The 26,730-nt window shown below is 32.6% G+C and overlaps 1 long non-coding RNA gene across 2 annotated transcripts; it reads right to left on the reverse strand.

Moving 5' to 3' along the window:
* Positions 1-2,938: 2,938 nt before the first annotated feature.
* On the reverse strand, positions 2,939-25,467 carry LOC133201115 (uncharacterized). 2 transcript variants are annotated; one of them, XR_009723044.1, is made up of 5 exons: positions 25,359-25,467; positions 22,443-22,538; positions 16,061-16,165; positions 15,750-15,847; positions 2,939-3,015 (listed from the first exon to the last, which is right to left on the reverse strand). It is a non-coding gene; the product is annotated as an uncharacterized LOC133201115 (long non-coding RNA). The 2 variants fall into 2 exon arrangements; XR_009723043.1 differs by having other exon boundaries at positions 25,352-25,467.
* Positions 25,468-26,730: the final 1,263 nt, after the last annotated feature.

A 26,730-nucleotide genomic window follows, 5' to 3' on the forward strand; every position in this document is an offset into this window, starting at 1 on the left:
GATCACTATAGAGCACCTTAGTCTTTTTTCAATAATCATTATATTAGTGAAAATAAAATAGGAACTAGAGTGCTTCAAGGAATGTATATGTCGCCTGCTAGGCAGTGTTCGAAATTAGCGTCGGCCCGTCGGTCCTGCGCCGACGTACAAACTGAAGGACTCACGAATAGTATGACTAAATGGGTCCTTGAAATAATTTTGGGCCGATGATTTGCCGGGAAATAAGTTAACGTCAATCACATCTTCTCAGACCGTTGTTTTTCTTTACCGCTTGTTGGAAAGGCGTAAGAAGTTGCGATTAAAGTTTAGGTATATTGGTGTATGTATTTACATTAACTTTTATATCTTTCCTGCATTTTAACATGTTTAATTAGATATATTAAACAAATTAACCAATGAGCGTCTAATGAGCGTCTTTAAACCAAATTGGACTTATGATGGGCAAAACTTGTTATTTTTATCAAGATCGTATAATTTCTTCTTTCATGTGTATTTTAAATAAATACTGAAGATTTGATTTCTTTTCTGTATGGAATAAAGTTACGTTATATGTATGCGGTTACATTTTATCAACATATTGTGGCAATCTATGAAACCTGCGTAATTTTTTACCCGCGGATTTACAAACAGAAATTATATTTCTGAGGAAAAGTATGTATATAGTAATATAATTTAATTTTGGTTGTAAAGCGTCATTTGATTGGATAAAAAAAATAGAAAATAGCGTATAACCTTGGTTGCCTATGTCACAATGACTTACGTTAAAATGTATCAATCCGCTTGACGTTACATTTAAAATACGTACAATTTAAGGGCATTTTTGAAGGAGAAATTGTTTTATTTTTTACACTTAATGATGGGAAATTAAATTATAAGGAATAACTTTAATAGCTACCCAAGTTATACTGGTATAACCTGGGTTGGAACAGTTTACGCTTTTTTATAAACCGCTTCGCGGTTTATAAAGCGTAAACTGCCCCAACCCAGGTTATACCAGTATAACTTGGGTAGCTATTAAAGTCACTCCTTAAATAAACACATGTCAAACTCATTAAATGTTATATATGACCAAGTAAGACAGTGTGATGATTAATATCTTACCGTTTCAAATTGTTAATACTTGCGAATTGTAGATACCCTTTATTAAATTGACATATTTCATATGAAGCGATAAACTTACCAAGACCATCGATACGTAAAAGTTTATTTTCCCAAAATATTTAATGGTATTATTTTTTGGCCTGCGCTGCCCTGAAAGGACTCGTGTAGTCCCTTTATCTGTGGGTCCTCTGGACCCATAGAAAATAATTCTGAATTTCGAACACTGCTGCTAGGTATCTTCATTAAAGAGGTAAATAAATCTAAGAGTGGTCAGCTATTAATTTAATATTAGCATGGAGGTTCATGCATTTGCCTGCAAGGAAAAAAAAGGATCCAAAAGTAAAAGACTGGGATAGAATCTGGCAATCAAAAAATATAGTTCCCCAGTCCTTATATGAATAATTAAATTGAAATTATGATGAATAACTATTTATCATTTTATTAATACACATGCAGGTGCTTCCAACAATCCTCGGAGGAAAGAGATTTCAGACTGTCTTTACTTTGTCACTTTGTCAGTCAACACGATTCATTGTAGAATACTGATCCCAATGTATTTTCATAGTATTTAAATAAGTTTGTGGTAACTGAATTTCATACAGTTTCAAAGTATAGTATCATGAGCTCAAAAACATATATAAATGCTAATTATCAAAACCCTGCCTCTAAAAATTTTGGAGATATAAGGTGTGACAGACGGACAGACAGACACCAGGTAAAGTGATCTCTAAGTGTCGTTCTGCTCTGCAGTTGACACAAAAATGAAACTTAGTCAATTTTTGAGCATGCATATCACTTCAGTGATGAAAGGAATGCTGAAGTGGTAAGTCTATCCTAATTATTTGAAAATACGGCAACCCCATTGGTCAGAATATAATACATATGCTGTCCAGCCTTAATTTCATTGGCATAAAGCAGCACAAAACAAGATTTGATTGGATGGTGCAACTTGTTTTTCTAGGGGGCGCTGTTGCAACCCTGGAAAAGAAAATAGGACTGGGGCTTGCCCTTTGGGGGCACTTACTGACCGAAAGTAAACAACAGAAATAGCAAATTACACTAGAAATATGTCCATAGGCCATGAATGCCCCGCCGAGTGTATAGTAATGCAACATGAAATTTTGTGTTAGTATATGAAGTTTGATGAGAATATCTTGAAAAGTTTCTTTAAAATTGAAATAAAAATTTTTAAAAAAATGAATAGATGATAAGTTCTCACCAAATTATGTATAGATGCATAGCCTTAGATAACAATATCTTAAATGGTTTAAAACCATGCAAGATGCAAATTAAAGAAAAGTGAGGTCAAGGTCACAGGAAAGGTCAAAAATTTTTGAAATAGTTGAATAGGTCTTACTAATCTTACAGCATATTAAGTTTGATAAAAAATATCTTGAATGATTTCTTTAAAACTGAGCTAGTCACAAGCGTGGCGCCATGGTTAAAGCGTCTGCTCTAGAGTCACGAAGTAAGGAATTGATCCTTACATCACAGGTTTGAATCCCACTGTGGGATGTGGACACCAGTCCTTCGGATGAGACCTTATAAACTGAGGTCCCATGTCGCAGTAGGTGCTGGCAGGAAAAAGGACCCTCACTGCTCAATGGCTGTGAGTGCAGAGTATAGGACAGAATTTGCAGCTTTCCACTGGCAAGTGGTGGCGTCTCCATATCAGTGTATAATTCCCAATAGGGGCTGCAGATTACCTGTTATGATTGACCAAAATCCCTACTAGGCTTTAAACTCTTCATTCTTGACCTGTATATCGTCAAATGAGATTTGTCCAGTTAATTAAGGTAAAAATTACTAATTGATAAAACTGTAAATGATTTTTGTTTTACCTGAGTCAGATTTTTACTTTTCTTAAAGGTGTCTGGATTTGACTGTTGGTTCCACCTATCTCAAGGAAATGATCTGTAACAGTAAATGTTAGAAATCATAATCTGTTCTCTATCTCCTATAATCACGAGAAAAGGTGTTAAAAATTAACAGATGGAGATAAAATCAGCAGTCATATTAAAGGCTTTTTTCAATCATCAATTTATTAGTGAAAATCATAAAAGTATTAGGCAAAAATGAAAAATAAATGTTGTCATTAATTAACCTTGCATATCTCTACAATTTTCTGATAAGAAAATTTATACCCGATAGATGCAATATAATCACCCTTTGCCTGCCCCTAAATTAAATTATGAAATTTTGATAGATTTTGATTTAAGCAATTATTTAAAACAAGGTTTTTTTAGGGGCACGTACCCCTGCTTTAGATTTATATAAAAAAAAAAACTACAAAAAACGTGAAAACCTATTTCTATCTTACTGGTTTATATTTATTACAAATGTCCTCATAGTCAGCATAGCCCAGAATGGTAGACCGCAGACTCTCACCATGAACATTTTTAGTGTCCTGGTTCGAATCCATTTGTTGGCACATTTTTATTTTTTCAAACTTTTTACCTGTATAAACATTAAAGAACGAGTGCACTTATGGGCCCCGGTAAAATGTGAAATAATGAAGAATCAAATTAAGCTTAATTTTCCATCTCAGATCATTAATTGATATCTAAAACCCTAAATTCAACAAATTTTATTGCTGAAATTCATGAATATACAAAGAGCAAAGCCATACAATGTGGTAGGGGTCAGCCAACATTCGTGATTTTCTATAGTAAATTGAGGACAGTCATTCATTTCAAAGCTTTTGTTTATTGTCAGCCTAACGTTGTACAAACTTGTGTGATTGACAAAAAATGCATTATACATTTATAAAACTTGTGTGAAAGTAGGAAATTTGTACAAGATTAGGCTTGTACTTAAAATATTAAAAAAATGTGTGAAAAGTTCAATGTTTTTCCTATAGCAAGTAAGAGCTTAGATTTACCTGTATGATCTAGCTATGTTGAACCCACCCATGGAATAAATTATTTAAAATACCGGTAGTCACGTGAGTTCTACCCAGGTAAACATTCCTCAAAGATGCTCACTGTAAAGCATAGCCACGTTTTGTATCATTATATCAAAGTCATGCCGCATAGAGAAGTTTGTATGTACATGTATTTGGTTTTAGGAAAACGGGAGGGTTAGGAACACAGAAGGGTTAAGAGAGTTTAGTGTCGTTAAAATGTCATCATAAATAAAAGTGTCAAACATTTTTAACATTCAAGCAAGACAATGGTACCAGTATTGAAAGCCACCCAAATACACCTTTTTTCATTTTAAAATATAAAGGAACTAATGTTAATACTTATTGCATTATTTCAAATCCAAGCATACCAATTTCATAGTTTGATCACTATGGATACAGGCATCTATACAACTTCATTCAATTTTTTTCTCGGGTAAAATAGCGCAAGAAGTATCATTCGGCAAATGTGCCTGTCAATGATCCACCATCAGATTGTTCAAGTGTCTGATTTAAGATTTAAATGCCTCCTCCCCTTGATTTAAATAAACGATTGAAACTCAAAATGGGTTTGATATGACTTTCCGGATCTATAGGCATTTAAAAAACTTCATTTGTTTCAAATCCATGCTGATTGATGTTTTAGCGTGATTTTAATTAGAAATGTCCACTTGTGTTTAACTATTACTAAAAGAGAACAATTTGGTAATATATTCTAAAGTAATACAGCACTGAAAATGGGCCCATTAAGCATTCCTTAAGTGCACTTGTCCTTGCACTTTGATTTTTTTATACAGGCTTTTGCATTTTACTTATATTTTCTTCCTTAAATGCATGTTTGGTGTTGATATAAAAGACATCTACAGAAATGCAGATCATAAATTCTCTTTAACTAAATGCAATCAACCGGAACTATACCTCATTGTAAGCACACTTTGTTCGAGGACACTAATCATTCACTTTGTGTTACTCGATACTGCAGGTGTCAGGAAAAAGAATCTTGCTGAGCAATAACTGCTGTGTTTTCCTTTCAAGAACATAATGACATGTAATAGTACTGTTGTGCCAGTGGGAGAGATACTGTTCTATGCAGAGTAGATGCAGTTCATTCCTTGGGAAAAATGTGTGCATTGGCGATATGTTATGCTAAAAATGCATGAGGGTTTTCAGATTAGAAAAGAATGTGGTAAGGTCAGTTAAGGTTTTATGTCCCATTGCCATTACTCAGTCAGACATCAAGAATGACCCTCATACAAAGGATGTATAATTCTGTAAATACTGAGGTAGGATCATATGAACACACAGTTGACTAGAATGAAATATATCGAGATAACAAACAGTATTCAAGCTCAAAAGCCCATCAAAAAATACAAAATAGGAGCAGAGCAAACACGGACCTCCAAAACATCAGAGGTGGGATCAGGTGCCATGGAGGAGTAAGCATCCCCTGCAGACCGGTCACACACGCTATGTGCTCCTTGTCACAACTGGGAAACAATGGAAAAATCCATCGATAATTCAGTGTGTAAATAATGGCCTAACAATAAGTATGAAAAACGTCACTCAGCATTTGACTTAATGATAAATTGTATTTGCTGACAAAGTCATTGTATCGACCATAGAATTTACAAAATGATAACTTTAAACAAGACTGCTGATATTCTTGTTTCAGCAACTTATTTGTCAATAACTTACCTCGTTTTAAAAAAATTTCAAACATAGAGGATGCTCTTTCGTATCAAATCAACTGAGAGATATAAACCCTGTATGCAGGTGATGAAGGTATATTGCTAAATAAGTAAGGGAAGTTGACAATTGAAAAGTTAAAGCCATCTCATTTGTCATAAAGCTTGGTTGTTAGATTACCATTAACGTAGAACTAAAGCAATACATGAGAAACAAGAAACTACACACATGTGGCCTAAAGTCAGTGATCGGAACATACATCGATAAGCTTTTTCTAAAGACTGAAACCAATATTGGTCCTAAGGTCAACTCAAATTTTTAACTAGAAGTGTTCCTTTGATATACTATATTTTACTTATTTTCTATAGACTTACTATACCCTGAAAAAAAAAATGGAAAACAGGAACTAGCTGTTTAAATGACCTCGACCACCGAGGTTAATCTAAAGTTTGTCCCTGCCTACCTGAAAAACAGACTACCTCGGGCAGTCAGTAATTTCCAACTCTGGTTATGAGATGCTAAATGTTCAATATTTACAATCAAATGCTTATATTTACATTTTTAAATTCAGGATAGATTGAGAAAGTCAATAAAATCACTTCTATATTATGTCTGTATACTTCAACTGAAAAATTAGTTGAAACTGGTTCCAGAAAAGAAGCTGAAAATGTTCAATAGTTTACAGACAACACTTGAAACATGATGACTGAACAAACACAGATAGCAATAAGTAATTTAAATGACTCAGGTGAATTATAACCTGTTCAATCTAATAGATCCATCTTTTTTCTAATACGACGGTTGATCCAAAAGTTTGTGAAATTTAATTATCTCTAAAATTTTATTGTGATTTGATGAAAGCAAACAATAGGCATATTTATAATATGGAGTCTTTATGCAACAATACTGGATATTTTCACCATGTTCCAATTACCAATAAGGTCACACGAGCTTTCTGAACATTGATAGTTGTAAAATCAGGGGGAGACTTCTACGTAACGTCAAGTTAAGTATGTCATGTCACATTATAGGAGCGTTATAGGAGCATCTCACCCTCATGTTCAATTCGACTAAGTAATTCTACAGAATATTCTGCCTTTTTCTCCTTTTCTCTCTTAAGAAAAGCCTTGGTATCCTCTCACACGGATCAACTTATCTTAATATTACACTCATATTTCAAAAATACTCCCCATCTTTGCATATGGTGTTCCAATTTCAGAAGCAAAGTCAAGCACAGTACGTCAGCGGTCAACGTCCATCAACGCTTAATAGCGATTCTCTGTAACCACTTGAACTTCTTTGCCACGCATGGTCACCGATTTTGATAAAACTTTGCCTATTATTACAACTTGACACCAGAAACATATATCAAATAAAATCCCGTTGCCATGGGTCTTGGTTGCCATGGTAACAGCCAGAAAAGTTGAAAAAATTGAGATTTTCAGCTACTTTGAATCTTTATTAAGCCTTAATAAAGACTAAGAAAAACAAACAAACCATTCTCCTAAAAACATGACACCTTGTTTCCACTTATGCTATAAAGAAACTATTTAGAATTTATCTCTAAGTAATGGTAACCATGGGTACATTTGAAATACGTTTTAGATGCTGAAAAATGCTGAAAAACGCTCAATATTCACAAATGAAAGATGTTACATGATCAAACTCAATCAACAACGTAAGAAAAACAATAAAAAATATTTGACCTCATGTAATTAGGTATTGGCAATATTATTCTAAAAATAATTTTCATGGTTGCCATGGTAACACAGTGTCACCATGCAAAATCTGTTGCTATGATTGGGTTAATGCTACTATCGTGAGGAAAAACAATAAAATTCATGACTGGCACATATGCATCCTTAGGACCTTGCAACACCGACAACATAAGAAAAATTGAGATTAATTGTTGCTTTGCAGTGTAACCATGGAAACAACGTACTAGTTGTTTAATGTGATATTTTTTTTGCTGCTTAAGGAATTTACTAACCTTTTAATCAAGAAAAATATTATTTGAATCACCCTGAATAGTATTTATCTCGTAGAACTAAAGTTGAATATCATATATTGATAAAGGTTGTTGAAAAATACAACACTGTTGCTATGGTTACCAAGAAGAGAAAATGTTCGATTTTGTTAATTTTTTGTCAATATTAGACCCTATGTGCCAGCTTTTTGCATCCAGTAAGAGATTGGGTGATAGTCAAAATTTAAAGTCAGGTTAGTTGTTCACATATATCAATCATTAAAGTTTCGGGAATCTACATACAACGGTACGTATCCAAGGAAACAGAGTATTTTTCAGATTTTTATGCATATTTTTTTGCTTTATTTCCATAGCAACGCACTATTTAAAGAATTGAAATTGAATTTTTTGAAATGTGAAAATTAAGGTCACACCAAGGCCTTTAAAAATTGATCATCAGTTATATAGAAATATGCTTTTTAAAAAGATAGGATAAGATTAAAACACTAGGAAAGTAAATTTAAAATCCCTTCGTGGTATTAAAACCATGGCAACCATTGCCAACCTATAAGAAATATCATATTTTGTCCTTGGTATATGTTACAATGATCTCTTCTCAATTATTTGCTTGCATTTCAACCTATAATAGTTTTTATTCTTCAGTGTATGACATTATAAATTTAAATGAACAAAATTATTACTTTTGAATACTTTGTTTCCATAGTAACGTATGTTATAGATGATTTACCAAACATGTTTATCATGCATTTAAGACACCAGGCCTTCAACTTTCAGAAACAGTCATTGCCACTTGTTTGCTTTGCTGCAAACGTTAACTGTGGGACTCTGAAGATGTTGAAAAATGCCATTTTTCAAACTTTAGGACATGTTGCTATGGTAACCGTGACACGTAGCAACCAATTTTTGCCCGATTTGAGTTTACGGTATCAAAGACTTTTATCATAGAGAGTTTGGAGAAATTCTGAGACTATGCGTGCCACAGCTCCTATATAAAAGTTCAAGTCATTACAGAGAATGGCTCTTAATTTGTCTATGAGAAAAACAGACCCTCCAAAAGGCGGCCACACCTTTAATCAACCTCCATGGAAGTTCTGTTTTTCTTAAATTTCTAATGCCACTGGTAAATCAGTTGCTTAATGCATTTTTCTCCAACCTGTATCAGTAGTATACCCCTTTAAGTCAGAGTGTTCCCAAGATTTTAACAAAACTTATAACTTGACCAAAATGTGATGTTCTCTAACAATTAAAATATGAACAAGAAATCATCAACTAATAATCTAAATATCAAGTTAAATCAGTAAAACTCTCACAGAAAGGTATATTAGTGGTCAAGCAATCGTAATTATGACAAAATTTTCGTTTTATTTGCCACTTAGTGCAGGATTTTTCTTATTTCACGTATTAAGAATTAAAATGATAATGAACGAGTAAATGTCTCCCCTGCATTTTCAAACATTCTTTGCTATGGCAACTGCCATAGAGTTACTATCATAAATATTTAAAATATTGTTTATTAAAAAAATTCAACAAGTGTCTATATAATTCTTATTTGTAATTTTCAACCACTTACACTAATAAATAAATAAAAAATGAAGAAATTCCATGAACTTTCGAATCAACCCTCGTACATGTCAGTCATTAAATTTATATTAATATACAGTATGCATAAGGGAGACCAAATGTATTATTACTGCATTAAGGAGACCAACTACTATCCACATGTAAATCAGTATTTAACCACTTTCACTAATAAATAAATAAAATATGAAGAAATTCAACAAACTTTTGGATCAACCCTCATACATGTCAGTCATTAAATTTATATAATATGCAGTATGCATAAGGAAGACCAAATGTATTATTACTGCATTAAGGAGACCAACTACTCTCCAAATGTAAATCAGTATTCAACCAATTTCACTAATAAATAAATACAAGAGGCCCAAGGGCCTTAACGGTCATCTGATTATAATACAACAATTAAGAGGATCCACAGAGTATAAAATGAACTGAAAGGTGAAGCTTTGTTGCCCAAAAGCAAGAAAAATAGGGTGATCAGGATCAACAAAATAATTAGTCTAGTGTTCATGAACAGTTCATAAATTAGGTTCTAATCTGTTCCCCATTTATCACTATCACCATACAGTTATTAACAAACTATTAGTGCTTCTGTACTACCCGGTATTTTAATTCCTTGTTGAAAATCTCTTACATTGGACTCTTTTGGTCTTTGATGAACATTGAATAAGACAAGTTATTTTTGTCTCAATTTTATTCATCTATTACTTACAAGTCTACCTGATCATTAAAACTATGAAAGTACTTTTTGTATTATACGATAAAAAACCTTGCATAATTCTCTTATACTATTAACCTTTCAAGTACATTATTTACAGTGATTCTCACGTCTGAGATTTTTCTCAAACATGCGTGCCACCAACGTTTTTTCCGACTCAGCTGAGAAAAAATTCTGAGATTTCTCAGAAAATCTTGAGATTGATGTATACCAGTCTCAAACAAAATCTCACAATTTTTTTTTATGGTACAATGATCGCAAATGTTGTGACAGTGCACATTTTAATCAATAAATACACGAAATTAACATACAAGCACAGAAAGGATGTTAATTTCTCCCAAAACTTGATTATCCTGTGAAGGGGGGGGGGGGGGTTAATTACGCGCATGTAAATATTCTTATTATATTAATATTGTCCACGCATGGAATCAAGCACTTTAAACTTTACCAAAAGAAAAAAATAAAGAATAGAATATTCTAGTGGCACGTTCGTACATAACATTTATATCTTCATTCGTACAGGAATTAAAATAATTAATTTAATTCATATTTAAATGAGCTATTTGTGACAAGACATTTTTATTACATGTAATTCACAATGTTCATGTATATCAGAAAAGGAAATATGATTAGATAAAATATCAAAACTCCTCGGTCCCGTATTTTTTTTCCCAGGAAGTTATATTTTACTATTTATTAAGGTAAATATTATACGAAATATTAAAAGAAATCTGTCTAGAATTTCATGTACAAATTCTTCTGTTCTTTCGAAATAATATGTAAATCGCCATTTATTTATTACAGATGATAGCAGTCTGTCTAATTTGGTTCTTAATTAAATCTATAAAATTCTTGATTGAGAATTTGGATCGACTTTATACTCACAATGTATTGTGCGTACTTAAATCCTTGACCATTTATATTATTTATAAGAATAAACTTGACTTATGACCATTCTGAAATACATGTATAAATCACAAGAAGGACTGCATCTATTCAAATGTACTTGCTAGCTATAGTACTTGCAAGAATAGATTCTTTTTTAACAAACAGTATTTTTTAGTACGACAACTTACATTTTGAAGCAAAAAAGTATGATCCGTAGGTTCTTTTTTTTTTTTTTTTAAATTACATCATTACGCAGTGAAACTTTTATTTACGATACAATTAGAAATTAATCAGTTTCTCATTAATCAATGAGCGTATGCGAGATTGATTTGGGTTTTCAATGCAACGATGATTATTTTTCAAGTGGTGCTATATTCATTGTTTATTATTTATCTAAAAAAAAAAAAGAAGACTTTCCGAGACATTTTGTCACAGGGGATCGTAGAAAAATGCGATGTGTTAGTTTGCCGCTTCCCTATACATGCCCTTAGTTCAAATTTCAGCCGGTTTTTCTTCCTTCTGGGGGGATATGAGCTGAAATTCACCGACAATTAAACAGTTCCTCGAGAAATTTCCTTGATAAATTAAATCCTGTAAAACTAAGCATGCGTATGTTACCTGCTCCTGGATATGTTTGCTGTTTTTCCACAATTATGGTATACTCGCGAAATTTATTACAGCATGTGAGAAATTTACATGATATAGGCCTACTGAGCTTTTTTTTTTGTGGATCTGCTAGAAAAAAAATTCACTCAGGTTTATTCTAAATTTAAATAGTCCCTATGACTCATATTTTTTTTTTTTTTGCTATGGAGAATTAAGAATTATACAGATATATCTAACATATATAACAAACAAAGAAAAATGATTTCTTTTAATCAGTCTGGGGAATATAGTCTTGATCCGCCTACCTGCTACATGTAACGTCACAATGGTGGAAGTGACGCCTCGGTGTATGTTTTTGTGTGTTTATGTCGACAGACGAACCAAGACTACAAAGTTTAGATATGTTTTTGTGTTATTCTTCTGTAGGGATTTTTTACGGGGGGTTCAATGAAAATTGTCGCAAATGTCGAAATGGAATCCTCTTTGTTGAATGACTCGAAACAACAAATAAAAGACGAAGGAAGTGTGGGATGTGTTTTTTCGTGATATTCACTAAAATATTGCATAAATAACTGACTAAAAGGTAAATTCAATCATTGATTCAACAAATTCATGCATTTTCAGAAAAAAAAGGTCGTATATAACAACGAGAATAAGTCCAAGATTTTTCTCAAATCTCAGCTTACGTGAGATGATCGAATCTCAGAGATGTTGGTGGCATGATGTTTTAGGAAAATCTCAGCTGAGGCAGAAATCTAAGATTTGAGGTTGAGATTTGAGCTCAGATTTTATACGTTGGTGGCCCCGAAGCCAGATGTTCAAAAATCTTTATGAAAACTTTTACTTGTTTTGCCTCTGATATGCCCAGGTGCAGAGAAGATTTTCAAAGAAATAATGCATTTTTTACTACAGATTCACTATATTATCAATAGAGCCCCCCCCCCCCCCCCCCCCACACACACACACCTAGAAACACCAGAGCCTCTCACCCTGGGACCAGAAGTTTGCTCATCATACATGTAAGTAATCACTTTGTTTATCTGATTAACACTAAGGAGCAGACAGGATTATTTAACAGAATTAATGCATTTTCACTATATCATCAAGAGCCCCACCATTACACCAGCACATCTGACCCAGGGGTCATGCAATTCACTACTCTGGAAGAAGCAATCATGCTCATCATAACTATATGCTTAGCTTCTTTGCTTTTTAACCAGAAGCAGAAAAGAGTATTTTCAAAGAAATTTTGCTTTTTCACTATATAATCAATAGAGCCCCTCCCCCTTTTTCACCATAACCCTTGACCCTGGGGCTATGAAATTCACAATTTTGGAAGAGGCAATCTTGAATATCAAAACAATGTACTTAGTTTGTTTAAATAATACCCAGGGGCAGAGAAGAAGATTTTCAAAGAATTAATGCATTTTCACTATATAATCAATATAGCCCCGCCCTAACACCAGAACCCCTGACCCTGGGGCCATGAAATTCACAATTTTGGAAGAGGCCCTCTTCCTCATCATAACTATGTACTTAGTTACTTTATTTAATACCCAGGAGCAGAGAAGAAGATTTTCAAAGAATTAATGCATTTTCACTATATAATCAATAGAGCCCCGCCCTAACACCAGAACCCCTGACCCTGGAGCCATGAAATTCAAAATTTTGGAAGAGGCCCTCTTCCTCATCATAACTATGTACTTAGTTACTTTATTTAATACCCAGGAGCAGAGAAGAAGATTTTCAAAGAATTAATGCATTTTCACTATATAATCAATAGAGCCCCGCCCTAACACCAGAACCCCTGACCCTGGAGCCATGAAATTCACAATTTTGGAAGAGGCAGTCTTGCTTTTCATAACTATGTACTTAGTTACTTTATTTAATACCCAGGAGCAGAGAATAAGATTTTCAAAGAAATAATGCACTTTCACTATATGATCTATATTGCCCCATCCTAGCACCAGAACCCCTGATCCTGGGGCCATGAATTTCAAAATTTTGGTAGAGGGCTCAATGCTTATTACAATGATGCGAACAGTTTGACTGCTTGATGTCCAGGAGTAAAGAAGAAGATTTTTAAAGATTGCATTATTTTTGGTGGTTTTAGCCCCGCCCCTCAGGCCCCAGGGGGACAGGGACCATGAAATTCACATGCAAGTCTAAACTCGACGTAATGAAGATTTAGATTTGCAAACAAGGTCATTACACTGACCATAAATTTCTCGACATGTAAAATTCTAAACAAGGCAGTAGAAAGCTCTGTATCATGGACTTAGTTGTCAGTAGGATGTCTTGGTTCAAAACAGTTACTACATAGAAGATACTCTTGCCGTTGCAAAATTAGTTGAAAGACGTAGACACCATCTGCAATTGATAATATAATGTGATTTTGTTTTCTTGCAGGACACGGCAATACTTTTATTCTTCTCATGTAGAAGTTTGCACATGAATTCTCCTTCATTAGAACATACAATAATAGGTCGGCAAATTAATGATCACAGTTTTTGGAAATGCGAATTATGTAAAACACATTGTTTGAAGGCTTTCATACCATCTGATGGTTTTGGGGTAAGAATCGTGATTTCTAATTTTCTTTAAATTTTCTACAGGTTTTTTAGAAACAAGATTTCATTAAAATCACTTCTTTAATATGGTAATTGTAGCACAGTGCTTCTTCACAGCATTTAGATATTTATCTCATGCACATTTAGAGCAATTTTTGAAATTTAAATATGGCATTCTTAAACATTTGTTACACCATTATACAATTACACAGGTATTTATATTTACTTCGAATTTTAACATGAAATTTGATTTGAGTAACATTTTTGTGGACATCCATGGGTTTTAACAGGTCTGGACGATTTTAATATTAATTGCCATAAATGCACAGAATAAACAACATGCTAAGGCAATCTTTAAAATAATGTTTGTTTGCCCTCTCCCTTCACCCAAAGATGCTATATACCAAATTTGGTTGAAATTGGTTGAGCGGTTTCAGAGAAGAAGCTAAAAATGTTCAAATGTTAATGTACGTCGCACGACGACGGACGAAAACGGATAGCAATAGGTCACCTGAGTTACTCAGGTGACCTAAAAATATGAAGAAATTCCTCGAACTTTTGGATCAACCCTCGTACATGTCAGTCAATAAATTTATATAATATACAGTATGCATAAGGAAGACCAAATGTATTATTACTGCATTAAGGAGACCAACTACTATCCACATCTAAATCAGTATTCAACCTCTTTCACTAATAAATAAATAAAATATGAAGAAATTCAACAAACTTTTGGATCAACCCTCATACATGTCAGCCATTAAATTTATATAAAAATAAATATGCAGTATGCATAAGGAAGATCAAATGTATTATTACTGCATTAAGGAGACCAACTACTCTCCACATGTAAATCAGTATTCAAAACGAGAGATTTTAATACCCTAGTAATTTACATGTTTAGTTACATGAACTAAATCTATTTACCTTTGTCATCACGCAAGAACTGTTTTACATTCATCCAACTTTAACAACATTATACATGCATACAGTGTATGCCATACATTAGGAAGACCAGATGCATTATTACAACATTAAAGAGACCAACTACAATGGAACAATGAGACAGTATTCCAAAATGTTCATCCCAATACCATAGTAATTTCCCTTAATTTGTTTGTATTTAGATGACCTAAATCAATTTATCTCAGCCAGAATTGGAACAAAAAAGCTAGTCACACAAGTGGCCAAACACATGAACAGACAGATGGACATGATGATTCCTATGCTTATATACAACCATGCTTATATACACCCAAAGTTGCCAAAGTAGAGCAGATGCAGTGGTTAGAGCGTCTACTCTAGAGTCGCGGAGAAAGAAGCTGATCCTTACAAAGCGAGTTTGAATCCCACTGTGGAATGTGGAGACCCGTTCTTCAGATGAGACAGACGTATTAACTGAGGTCCCGTGTCACAGTAGGTGCTGGCTCGATAAAGATCCCTCAATGCTCAATGGCCGTAAGTGCTGAGTATAGGACAAAAATTTGCAGCTCTCCACCAGCAAGTGGTGGCGTCTCCATATGAGTGAAAAATTCTCAAGAGGGACGTTAAGCAACAAGCAATATACACCCAAAACTTTGTTGCAGAAGATTTTGTGATACATGCTTTACAAGTATACATATTGTTCATAAGGGAATAAAAATGCTATAATATATCATTAAGGAAAGCAACTGAAATTAAATGTGCACTTCTAATTGAACTAAACAAAATTACCCTTTGTCAGAATGTAGATTTATAAACAGGAAGGCTGTTTTTCTTCATTTTTTCCATGTCAGATTCAGACTGTTCTTCAAAAAATTCTGGCATACACCCTGTAAAAGTGAACAGTGCAGATAATAAAGAGCTTCTAAATAAACTGCATAATATTTAAAAGATCCACTTAAAAGGGATAACAAATGCATATAACTGCATCAAGGAGACCAACTGATATCCATATATACATAAATCAGTACATGTATTTTAATTGTGATATTTTAATATCCTAGTAATTTACATGTTTAGTTTCATGAAATAAATCTATTTACCTTTGTCCAATGACCAATGAGCACAAGCACTGATTTTTCCTCTTTTTTCTTAACGGAATCACCAGGGCCAGTCTGCGGTCCATATGATTCTGGCATATGTACACTCTGTAAAATGCATATTTGTACCATGTACAGGCATATGAACAATATTTCTATACTACATACATGCATCATTAAACTTAATAATCTTTTTTTCCAAAATTCATTATTCATAGTGTTTTGCTGTTAGCAAAATTCAACAAAAACTATACTGTATATACTCGCCTATAAGGTGGTCTGCCTATAAATCAGTTGTATTTTTTGAGGTTATTTTGGAGGGATTTGCTATTGACCCGCTTATAAATCGGTACAACTTTTTGCCAGAATCAATTGACAATTTCAAATCAATGCTCTGATGTTTTAACCTGGTTTCAAAATACTAATCTTTTTATGACTCACCTATAAGTTGGACATAGAGTATATACAGTACCTGCATTATACATGCATTAGGAAGACCAAATGCATTATTGCAATATTAAAGAGACCATTGCGGCAAATGAAATCAATGTATGAATTGTATTCAAAACTACGGGTGTACTAATTTGTCTGAAGTATATCATGATATAATGTGATACACAAAGACTTGAACAGGATATGTACATATACCCACATTCCTAAATGTAACAACAGTTTAAAAATCAATAATTTTTTTTTTTTTTTTGCAAATTTCACTGTCTAATTTATGAAATATAAAATATTATTTAAAACCATAAAGCATAAAATGGTTGAAAGCTCATTTAATACAATAACTGACATAAATAGGATGTTTAATCTACATTTTTTAATATTGTGGGTCATCACCCCATTTTTTGTGAAGGAATCGTGAAAGGCATTGTAATTCCAACTTGCTCACAGAGCAAGTTTTACACAGAGGACCAACTCTTTATTCAAAATTTAGTTTACATACTTAATTTTTTAACAAGTTTAATGGGTTTATAAAACTTTAAACTAAGTCAAAATATTTTGCTTTCTAAATATGGACAAGAAATGTTTTTTGCTTAAAATCACCTTAACTTCATGCAGATAAAAAGAATGCACTGTGCTCATCCTCTTCAAATGCCTTGTTTGTAAATAACTGATAAAGGGTACATCTCACAAATGCTTCATTATTACAAATGTCTTACAGTAAATATAGGCATCACCACAACTTATTTCATTAGTAAGAATAAACCCTTAAGCAATGAATATAAATGCTGAAAAGTGGTGCATTGTTAGGAGTTGATCTTACTACACAAGTTTCGAGATTATCTCCATTGCACTCGGCACACCTCGGCCGATTCGTACCTCATCAAACGTTTGATGAAGGTGACGGAATCAGCCGAGGTTTGCCGAATGATCTCCATTGGTGCACTCTTTTGTTATGGAGGGAAGTTTTGTTTCCACATTAGCAGGCAGGTGGGACAGTTATTTATATATTGCATACATTACGTCATTGATATACTGTGAAACCTGTCTTATCCAACATGTTGAAGGGGAATAAAATCAATGTCAGATTAGACAGTGTGTCGGATTACCCAGTGTTGAATATTTCTGAGCATTATGATAAATGTCAGGTGACTTCATACAGAAAAAAAAAAAAAACATTTTTCGTTAGGTTTAGAGTACATGTGTATTTAATTGTCAAAGTGTGTGTGTGTGTGTGTTTCTTTGTTGTATAAAATATACCTTCGGCTGATTAACATTTCTTTGAGACACATCATTTGTTACAGCACTAGTAAACTCTGTAGTAATATACGATAATTTCTTTTAAACGTGCAAAACAGATGGAACTGCCAATCACTTCGAGTTGTTGCAATTTAATTTTTAGCATTTTACTTACTAACAGTAGATATTAAATATTTTGTCTACCTTCTGTAAACAGTGGTTTTATTTTTTTTTCTACACTACATTTCTCTCCGATTTTTTCTGCATTGTTAACTTCTCAAGATAGACTGTGCTATTAATACCCTCTCGTGACTTTTCAAACAAATGGGACGTACCTCTAAAACATTGTTATTGCGATTTAATTTTTATCAAACAACATTAACATTTTAAAATTTAATGGGTCTACTTAAAGTGGAAGTTTTTTGCTTCCTGCAAATCTTTTATGTGCACAGTCTCACTTAATTCAGTGTATATTAACCCGGAAATGAAACATTTTCTATTAGACGAGATGCTGTCTTCAAATTGTGTGTTGTCTACATGTTATACAGTAGTTTGCTGTACTCATTTTTTAGGGAGACATGACTTTAAAGGACTCTGACTGCATGTTTGATTTCAATTTCAAGCAAAAAATCTTATTTATTCTGTTAGGTAAAGGCAATCTAAATATCAGGTACTCCTTTTTATTTTCTATCGCGTGGATGCTATTTTGTCAATGCGAGAATAAAATTGATAACAACGAAGAGTACTGATTGCCTAATTTTTAAATTCAAACACAGTTCATTTATTGTTTATATAAACACCATCAAACTAATACATGTAATTAACTACTAAGTAGACCAAGCTTGTGCCCAAATGGAACTAGCGACTAATTATGGTACAAATGTATAATTATGTCGAATTACCCAGGTAAAATCATAAGGTAATTATCTAGTCTTGTCGACAAAAAGCACCAGAATTCGGAATGTACAGTGGTCGGAATATACAGTGTTTTATTCTATATATATTATAAAGAAATTTTTGGGAATAAAATATTTAAGTTTTAATGGTCGGAAAGTCCAGTGTGCTGGATTGCACAGTTGTCGGATTGGACAGTGGACACTGTAACATCATAACTGATTGTCGGGATGCACTCTTCAACTTGAAAATTAAGGAATTAAAGAAAAGGCGTCAATTTTTTTCAATGAGCAAAAAATCAGAACAAAAGAAACTAAGAATCAGAACAAAAGAAATATCAGTGGATAAGGCCACAATTAAAAAATTGTTGGTTTGGCATTGCCGATTGAGTCTTTAAACACTTGGGTCAGTAGGTATAGGGAAAATATATATTTTTTTTTTTTTTTTGCTGATACAAAAATTAATGCTATTAAATCAATTGTGTTGTATTATTGCATTTTGTTATACAAATTAACAACTATGTCAAAACAGATATGAAATTTCACACGTCATACAGATTTCTAATACAGTTTCAGGTCTTGAGTGACAATTATGAAGCAAGAACTTCTGCTTTCTGCTTTCTGAGCAGGAAAGGGCATATACAAAACAAATCAAACAACACTAACAAATAAATGCTGAAATGATACATCGTGATATGTAGGTATATTGGGTTTGGATAATACACAGACATTATGATACGATACATCTCTCAAAACAATTTTATGATTCAATACATGAATCTAGACATTATTTAAGTTATAAAATTTTAATAAAATTACTTTCTTATTAATTTTTTTCTAAGGATAAATTAACCATAAATGTACAAACAAACAAACAAAAAAAAATCAAAAATCAAATCACTTGAATTGAAATTTACAGCAAGGTATTGCTGTAAAAATTATCATTAATATATTTGTCTAGGGAGGAATTGATGGGAATTGCTTTAATTTGTTTTTAAAAATTTCAAAATGATTTATAAATCATGATTGTCAAATGTCAATAAATAACACAATAAAGTAGATTCATCATTTAGTGTAATGGCTAAGCATTCAGATTTGTTGTGTTTCTCATATATATACTGAAACTTTGAATGACACAGTTTATAAACAAGCTGTCTTCTCTGTAGTAGCGGCACTAGTGAAGAATCCAACATGTTTCAAAACTTGTAAGAATGGCCTGATTTGAATGTGTAAGATACAGTTGCAATGCCAACCATGCCAACATTTGGCATTTGTTTATTTTTTAGTTATTTATGAACCAGCAATAATTAGGGCTGCACCAAATATATTGATACATATCTAGATTAATGAATATATCGTATCCAAAAAATAACTTAATTCCAATACATTTTGGGCAGGCAGTTTTTTTATGTAATTCTGTGAAAAAGTTGGGAATTTCAATCACCAAAGATTATATTTAACTGTTTTGAATTAAAACTGATCAAAAATGATATAATCGTTAAGGAGGTAGCACATCTTAGATGATTATTACAAAATCATAAAAATACATAGACAACTTTACTTAGCATGTTGATTTTACAGTCAAGAAAAGTTTGAATTTGAAGTGTAATTTTTAAAGACAGTGAGACAAAAAATTAAAAATGAGTTGCAAAACAATTATTATTTTTATAAAATTCATGCATAATGATTTATAAGACTTTTTTGACAGAATTGTTAAAGAATCCAATATATTGCATATCGCATTAAAAAATGTCGATCTTCTTCTTTTTTTTTGCTCAATACACAGCCCTAGCAAAAATGATATACAACAAGGACTTTGATTGGATTATTAAGGCCAACATTTTTTTATTTTCTGTTTTACGGGCATTTTTTTCAAAAATTTGAGTCGGGGGGTCGAAATAAAAATAAAAATAAAAGCTCGGAATTTAAGCAGTCGGTCAGAAAAATAAAAATAAAATGAAAAAATGCAATAAAATTTTTTATTTTTAATAAAGGTTGGAATTTTATTTGTATGACCTTAATTTGTTAGAAAAACAGTGCTATTTGAAAAACTTATGTACACAAAACACAAAATTGGTACTGTTAATGGATCAATGAACTATTTTAAATTTAACTTTCTCTTAGATATTTGGAGCAGGGGTGCATTTCTAGTATAAAGCTTGCAGTTTCTAACATTAATGCAAATCAAACATACAAATCTATAGTCTTCTCTCAAATGTCAAATATCATATTGTCACCACAGTAAACCTATAGGACTTCTGTCACACCCCTCATAAACTTTTCAGAATCTTTTATTTTTCGGTATTCAGCAAATTACAAGATCTGAGGATTTTGGACTAGTTCTGGCAAAGTTATGTAGAAAATACAGTGAGACATTCAATGGATCAGCTAAAATAAATTAATTCACAGAAGTGCACAGGAGACATGAAAAAAAGAAAAGTTGTATAATATTTTTTTTTCAACGCACTTCCAATTAATATATACGTAGGTTGAAAAAACGTACCACAATATCTCTATTGAAAACATATTCATACTTCCTCAATCTGTAGTATATATATCTTTTTATCCTTATGTTTTCTTTCTGAGCATGCTAACTTTCAATATAATTGTAGAAAATACACATCTTTCCCATAGTATACACATGTAAAATACACATGACAATATTCTGTTTACTGCAGAATTTAAAAATTTAATTGTTGAAAATGGTTCTAATCCACAACTGTTGAATGAAAAAAGAAACCAGGTCTTGAATTGAAATAATATTTGTAAGGGCGTATCATTTACAACAATACTTTTCCCTAGTGGTAAAAAAAAAGTTGTTTTACTAAACAAGAGCTATACATATACACTACATCAGCTGATATGAATACGCTGAACAATCAATGTACATTAATTTGTTACATAGCACGCAAAATTCCATAAAGCAATAAAAAAGGAGATAATGTCTTGTATCAATCAAGCATCAAGCATATATACTGATATATCTTCGTAGGTAATTCTGAATTCCAATATTTGTCATAAAACGAGTGAAAGTTGTGACTCGAATTTCCTCAGTCACGCCACTTTCTACCAGTTCTACATAGTTCTAGTGTTCTGTCGTTACTTGTAAAAGAAAACATTTCTGTCTTAAAATTAAGTTTAAAAAATCTTCAAGACGTATTTCAATGTATTGAAGCAATTGTCAAAGATAATACGTACTCAGAACCTTTCAAAACAAGCGGTTGACAGAACCTCGATTTCCACGTGGCCCTCCGCATGACATTTGATCAAGATCACTGATTCGTCTATTTCATTCAATCTTTCATTAAAATTTATACTTTTTCTAATATATAACATTGACACGTCACTTTTTAAACTGACTATTTAAAAACACGTGAAACCCTCCGATTCTGACATTTTGGCGCTATGCTGTGCAGTGACTCTTCACGCAACGAATACTGTGATTGGATGAATCTATTTACCTCAGCCAATGACAAATCGCATTTTGAAAGGCTTGTAAAAAGGTTATTTATATTTCTTTTATTTTTTCAGAGACTATAAATAAACTATCGGCGGGAGAAATAAAAATAAAACTTGAATTGGGGACTTTTATTTTTATTTCATTTTAGCCCAAATTAGGGTCGGCGCTCCCGTAAAACAGAATATAAAAAAAAGTTGGCCTAACATTCATTCAATTGATCATAATTATTAACTGTTATTGCACTTTCATTTTCAAAATGTTGTTAGGTATGTTGTTTGTTCATTCTTTTGCATTGATATTATAATTTATAAAAGAGTATTTTAGCAGAAAAAAATTATCAATTTACCTTTCTTGGAATAAAGACATGTTGACCCTTGAGCTGAGATTTTCTCTCTTTCCATAGATGTGTTACACTGGGGTCCACATGATTCTAGCAGAGACCCTGTAAAAAAGGACTTAATTATGGAAAAGCATGAAGAATATATGCCTATTATACATATCTTAAATTCTAATAAAAACAATGTTTTTTAATTAAGATCCATATATTTCTAATGATTGACATAATACAAATTCAAAATAAAATATGCATGTCTATATTATACCTTAAGCAGACCAATTGCATTAATACATCCTTCAGGAGACCAACTTAAATCAATATTTGAGAAATATTTGTGAGAACAATAAATTTGTCTACTTTACAGTACTAAATGTACATGGAATCTATTGGATCATGTTACTTTAATTGACCTGCCTTAGTTCAACACAGTAATCTAACAAAGAAATTGAGCCAAAACAACATTTTAAGACTTTTTGAACAGTGCATGTTCCTATCATTTCAAAACCATTACCAGTAAAAAGCTAATATAGGAAAATGATGACAATTAATTAATATTGTACTTTCAGGTATATTAAATGAATCAATCTGATTCGTCAAGAAACATTTGTTAAAAAGCACTATTACCCACTGAATAATGAAGCCACGCCCTCCAGTGTCGCAACAGTCAACATTGCTTGACGACGGGTGATATTCCAAAAAATAGTGACTGCGCAGATTTATGCGCTCAAGGTTCACTATTATTTGTATTTGTATAAAACATTCAGTATAATATAATAAATGTTGCATGTAGTTGAGTGTAACATTGAAAATTTTCACCCCCTGAAAACCAAATACGTCAAAAAGGGGATAGGTTTCTTTTCCAACTTCTATATAGTTTCGCCCCTGCAAAAACTGGTATAGACCTAGGAAATGTTTAAACGGGCTAAGAGAAATCAAATGCATCGAGAGTACTTTAATTGTTTTTACCCAAGTTACATGCCAAGAAAGATTCAGAAAGACGTCACATAAAGTTAACGTTGATTTGAACTGAAGTTAGGGTGTCAAAAGTCATTCACGTCCAAAAGTGACATTGATCATGTGTGGTAGATAATAAACTCCTACGAGCAAAATATGCTGGCATAATCAAGTGAGGATCTTTCCCTAATCCTATATATAAATCCATTTAATACAATATTATATGCACTTAAGCAGCTGTTTATGACATTGTAAAATTATATAAACAAGACCAGTTTATATAATTTATAACAAGACCGGTTTATACAATTTATATACCAGGGTAATTAATAATATAATTTATATAATTTTATCAAGATAAGTGTATGGGGTAGAGGGAGCAGACATTGAGAAACAATGTTGTCGGACCTCATGAAACTAAACTAACAGTCTTCCAAATAACCCGGGAGTCCAATGCCAGGGACCTGTTAAATTTGCAGCTGGGCATGTTAAAATTGTCAAATTACATGTCCGAAGAGGGCATATGTGAATCTTCTTTCATTGTACGATCTTTACTTGCCATTTATTCTGTCCTACCCCCATTATTCCCGTAAACGTTGCTATATGTAATGTCTTAGATGGATTGCCTGTCTACATTCTCGATACGACCTGTCAAATGATTGTCAATCTAATCATTGAAGTGTTTAGTTTAACCTATTTGTTTTCTCGAAGTTTCTTGCTAAATTACGAGACGTTCATCGATGCCACATACTGTGGCACTACAGTCATGATCCCATTTCTGAAATTCAGTTCAGCTAAACCTGCCAACAAATGACCAGCATGCAACTCAAAAGTTATTAATGAACAAAAACGCTTTAGAAAATGGCAATCACGGTGAATAAACACACGTGGTACAGTCACGGAGAAATACAATGCTGAAAAAATTAATATAAAACCTTTATACCTAATGTTTTTTTTTTGTAGCACAATACTGGTAAATGTAAGAATTTTGAGTAGGGCATGTACAAATTTGAATGCGCTGGGTAAAAATGATAGGTCTACATGCCCGAAGGGCATGTGCTGAAAAAGAATTGTTGTGAAGACTGAACTAAAGTGACAGCGCCGGGTGATCATATAAAGTCCCTTTTATTACATAATAATTTGGCAAATTATCAACATATCACGCTAAAATTACCAACATATCTTAACGGTGAGAATTTTTATTTTTTAAGTTGAAACCCTGTGACCTGTGAAAAAAAATGAAATTTGTATCATCTAAAGTCTTAAGATGTATCAAGGTAATTTTCAAAACAAATTTGCGGTTGGGGTTATAAATGAAGGATAAAACCAGAGACCTCGGAATGGAATACTTGGAAGTCTCTGGTTTTATTCTACCCCAACTGGAAGTTGTATCCCATCTAAAGTCTTAAATTTAACAATGTATCGAGGTAATTTTCGAGGAATAAATGAGTGCTCTACAATAAAGAGTCTCGACCAGAGACGTCTGAAACGATTTATTTGACAAGAAAAAAGTCTCATGAAGCGAACAATGTCATTTTAAAGTAGGTTAATGATTGATATATGAACAAAATACGAGCTTGAAGCAGGGTGCCTAAAATTGAGTTAGATACCTTGTGGTAAAAATAAGTAGGGGTGCACCGTATATGAAACAAGTGCCTGTGATTGATAGTCTGAAATTTCTCTTCACTTAAATATTAAAAGCTTGCAGTGATCGCTATAAATCTATACAACAGTCAAGTTACATATGGTAAACTAACATAAAAACAAGATTACAACAGTCATGATTACAGAAGGTATATTTTGTCAGTAGGTGAATGTAAACAGGTAAACACACGTGGGACAGTCACCGCAAATAAATGAACCACAAAACGACTTATAACATTAAAATGTAAATATTCATCTGCACACAGAGTTTTGCATAATAATTTTAAAAAAGTGTAAATTAAAATATAAAATAAACAAACCTCAAACCTTGTAACAAGGCTTGTTTCCCTGCATTCTTATATCTGGTTCTCTGTCACTGAAAATGCAGGGAACCCAGGGTGCGTTATTAACTCGTACACAGATTTGTTGATACGAATAAACCTATAAACATATATATACGAAATACAATATTATCTTAAAAATGAAGAATTTCAAATTGCTTGAAAAATTATCTTTATGTAGTTTATAATAAATGGTTGTAATTGTATATTAATTTCTATCTATCCATTAAAATTTGATATTTATATCAGCTTATGTATCCGTCTGAACAATTATTGTTTTTACACTCCCTGTCACATCTTCATAGTTAAGCCTGTAAGCATGGTAAGTAGGAATCAATTTCAGTTGAAGGGGACCAAAACCAAACATTTTTTAGTTTCATTTGGTGGGGGGGTGGGGGGGGGTGGGGGGGGTATAAACCCCAAATGATCATTTTATCTCTGTCACTGAACTGCTGAAAATAATGAAGGGAACTAGGCTGCGATAATGATTTGTAAAGAATTTCCAATTGCTTGAAAAAAAAAAAGCTTTTCGTGTATGTGGTTTACAATAATGGTTGTACTTGTATATTTTCTATATATCCATTAAAATTTCATAGTATCAGTATTTCACTATTTGTAAACATTAACTGTTACAATAATATTAAATAAATGTTACACTCACTGTGTAACATTTAGTTACTGTCACATCTTCATAATTAAACGAGAATATTCCCTCCCGTAAATATTGCTATATATCTGAACTGTTACCAATTAATCTTTCTTTGGTGAAAGAAAACCTCAGGGATGGAGAATAGGCCCGTACGTAATTTAGTTGGAGAGGGGGGGGGGGGGTGAGCACAACCAAACAACATTTTTCAGTTTCAGGTTGGGGGAGCCTACAAACTAAAAATTTCTTAATAAGCAAAAGAAAAATACATTACCAGAGGTTATTATTTAGGGGGGCCAAAAGCAAAAGTAAAAAATAGATCATCCGAGGTTATTATTGAGGGGGTCCAAACATAAAGGAGCAATGTTTTCTATAGTATACCTAAGTTTCATTTCGTACGTTCCTTCAGCCATGTATTGTATCAAATCTGCTTCACCCTTTTTTTACTGCATATGTATTTTAACAGCAGAGGACCACATTATATTAATAAATATTTATTAAATTACAGCTATTTTTTCTTACAGGGTCTGTTTCATTTATACTATATCATGATGATCATGTCCTGCATGATGTTTACAGAAAGTTTAATTTAAATTTTTAAGCTCGACATAGCTGCGTCAACTTGCGAGACTATTTTTTTCTACGTTCGGCCTAATCTTTAAATATTTTCTGCAATTTGTTTGTGGACTTGCATAAAAGAATTAAAAATATA

This window comes from Saccostrea echinata, unplaced genomic scaffold, assembly GCF_033153115.1.
Source record: "Saccostrea echinata isolate AGI-Se365-2 ecotype Australia unplaced genomic scaffold, CSIRO_AGI_Sech_v1 ptg000042l, whole genome shotgun sequence".
Lineage (NCBI taxonomy): Eukaryota > Metazoa > Mollusca > Bivalvia > Ostreida > Ostreidae > Saccostrea > Saccostrea echinata.